The 2500-nt window shown below is 40.9% G+C and overlaps 1 protein-coding gene across 1 annotated transcript in view; it reads right to left on the reverse strand.

Moving 5' to 3' along the window:
* Positions 1–1479: 1479 nt before the first annotated feature.
* The window catches only part of LOC135104953 (trypsin-1-like), a 9787-nt gene continuing 8766 nt past the window's right edge, over positions 1480–2500 (reverse strand). Inside the window, exon 8 of the mRNA XM_064012785.1 lies at positions 1480–2500. This exon is cut by the window's right edge and continues 2596 nt beyond it. The gene's annotated coding sequence lies outside the window, so the exon portion shown is untranslated.

Raw genomic sequence — 2500 nt, forward strand, 5'->3', positions numbered from 1 at the left:
GTCGGCAGTGAAGATGGCGAACTGTGGCTGATAAACTAGTAAGGAGGTCATCGTTGTGGCATGCAGCAGTGTGTTATGTAAGCAGGACGGCGGCTCCTTAAAATCAGTGGCCCCCGTTCATTGAGAATACTGACATTAGATCATAAAGCGGCGCCCTAAGGAACGTTGCTGGGAAGGAGGGAAGTAAACAAACAGTGGAATCTTTCGGCCAAACAGTACGTGGTTAGGATTTCAAACGATAATACTTCATGTACGAATATGTACGTCAGTAAAAAGTTTGAGCTTGATTACAGAAAACGTTAGAGAAAACTGGAACGGATACCAAGATATTTATTTTCGGCACTGTAGATAATTTTTACTATTCATACTTGAAGAAAACAACAACAACAAAAAAAAAAAATATATATATCGTTAGTAAACTAATATAAACCTATACAATCATCGAATGTAATACAAAAGTAGACTAATTTAATACCAAAGAAAGCAGTTCAAATTTTAGGGCAGAGAGAGAGAGAGAGAGAGAGAGAGAGAGAGAGAGAGAGAGAGAGAGAGAGAGAGAGAGAGAGAGAGAGATAGAGTAGAAAAAATACCCACTTCGCATGAGACTTTCTTTTATCTCCATTTATTAATTTCTCTCTCACACTCCCTCACTTATCAAGCTTTTCACCACTTTCTTCACCTTCCCAGCCTCACTTTTCCTTTTTCCTCTCTCTCTCTCTCTCTCTCTCTCTCTCTCTCTCTCTCTCTCTCTCTCTCTCTCTCTCTCTCTCTCTCTCTCTTCCCTCTTCTCTGCTCCCTACCCTTCGTCCCTTCCGCTCCTCCTTTCTCCCTTCCTCTTTTACGTCGTACATTCTTCTCCCCATTGGTTACTCCTCATTTTTTCTCTTCCCACCCTTACTGCCCTTCCTCCTTCCACTCTCCCCTACTCTACCTCCCTCTCCTTCACTCCCACAGCCTTCCTCCCTTACTTCCCACTTCTTTATATTCTCCTTTACTCCCCTCACCCTCCCACCCTCCCTTTTCCTTTCGTAAGCATGAATTTTCCTTTGTGCAGCTCAGTGATTGATCCGGTTTGCAGTTGTCCTTGCGCCTCCTCACTTGTTGTCCCTACGATTCTCCTTGAACTTACCGAGCAAATCCTTTCCTTTCTGTTTCTTTGCTGCTCGGAGTTGCACTTTGGTAGATGAAATGTTCAACCCTTACATGCACAGTACAGCTGCCCGAAGTTGTGATGTTATGGACTTCAGTGAATTTTTTGTTTATAATTCAAATTTATATATATATATATATATATATATATATATATATATATATATATATATATATATATATATATATATATATATATATATATATATATATATATATATATATATATATACATATATGGAATGATATTTTTTTATGTATTAAGATTTGCAGAAAGGCCAAAAAATTACTGGGGATAGATATGCAGAGGTAGTCATTATATACCATTCCTTTTGTTTAATAATTTGTTTATTTATATATTTTCTTGTGAAACATTTGGTCCAGTATTACATCAATACTTGAGGTAATCGCACCGGCTCGTGTTTTCTCGTTTCTCCCTTTCTGCCATCTCTGTCATGCTTGAGTCTACACATGTTACTTGTTATTTCCGAGCGATATAAATCTCATAAGCCTGTTAAGAATATTCTGTTGGGTTTCAAACTTTAATTAGCCAAATTTCTGAATACAGTGGTAAGGAAATGTAAGTTTAAGAGATGTAACACAATTGATAAGCTCAGTCTGGTTGCATTTAAAAAAAAAAAGTTACATATAATACTTTGTGAAGGCCGCAAGAAACCCTCTGTGTCACCGGAACTTACCAGTGATGGCATGCAACTAATGTGTGACTATTCTACGACTTACACTAAGGCTACCAGACTGATATGCTTCTCATTGTTGCCCCAAGATGACCCTCGAACTCGTACACATTACACAGCTACTCAGGCCTTCTTAGAAGAACCTTTGTGGTTGGAGACACGAATCAGTGATCAAGGCAGCAACAAGTATCAAGGGTGCAGTGCCCAGAGTAGCTGCAATCCGCCAAGCCACTCACAGTTCCCCGAGTGGCAGTGAGGTGGAGTGGCGGCGAGACGGCAGCCAGCCAGCCACCTTCTGTCTCAGATCCTCTGTCAGGCAGATCACCAGGATGGGATTTACAGCCTCGCTGAAAGTGGGTAGTGTCACTATAATATAATGAAGGTTAAGTAGCCAGCTACCATAATATCCAGAAAATATTACTATTTCAAAGATCCAATAGAGGCAGTACGCTACAGTGAAGGCAGACGTGAGGCCGAGCATTAGACTGCGGTTTGGGCCTTTCTCACCCGGCTCTCTTGCTTCGGCGGAAAACGAGTTGGGGAGAGGCAGGAGTGCCATACTCACAAACACCCACGTCACTGTTAACGGTACCAAGAACATGACAACCAGTTCTAGTGCCTTAATATAAACGTTCCAACTCTGAAAGAACGGCCCT

This window comes from Scylla paramamosain, chromosome 1, assembly GCF_035594125.1.
Source record: "Scylla paramamosain isolate STU-SP2022 chromosome 1, ASM3559412v1, whole genome shotgun sequence".
Classification (NCBI taxonomy): Eukaryota; Metazoa; Arthropoda; class Malacostraca; order Decapoda; family Portunidae; genus Scylla; species Scylla paramamosain.